This window comes from Rhincodon typus, chromosome 48 (genome assembly GCF_021869965.1).
Source record: "Rhincodon typus isolate 14 chromosome 48, sRhiTyp1.1, whole genome shotgun sequence".
Taxonomy (NCBI): domain Eukaryota; kingdom Metazoa; phylum Chordata; class Chondrichthyes; order Orectolobiformes; family Rhincodontidae; genus Rhincodon; species Rhincodon typus.
In genome coordinates this window covers 1,680,838-1,681,304 of record NC_063379.1, presented here as the reverse complement: position 1 = coordinate 1,681,304, position 467 = coordinate 1,680,838, and positions in this window count along the sequence as shown.

Genomic DNA, 467 nt, shown 5'->3' with positions numbered 1-467 from the left:
GTGTGTGCGTGTGTCTGTGTGTGAGTGTGTGTGTGTGTGTGTCTGTGTGTAGGTGTGAGTGTGTGTGTCTGTGTGTGAGTGAGTGTGTGTGAGAGTGTGTGTGAGTGTGTGTGAGTGAGTGTGTGTGTGTGAGTGTGCGTGTGTGTGTGTGTGCGCATGTGTGTGTGTATGTGCGTGTGTGTGTGTCAGTCTCAGCTACCTATTATTGTGAGTGAGTGTGTGAGAGACTGAGTGTATGTATGGGTGTCCAAGTGCATGTGTGAAAGTGAGTGCATGTATGTGAGTTTCTGAGCAAATGTGTGTGTGTGTGTGCATGTGTGAATGTGTGAGTGTGTATGTGTGTGAGCGTGTGTGTGCGCATGTGTGTGTGTATGAGCATGTGTGTGTGTCATCTCAGCTACCTATGATCGTGTGTGAGACTGAGTGTATGTATGTGTGTCCGAGTGCGTGTGTGAAAGTGAGTGCAT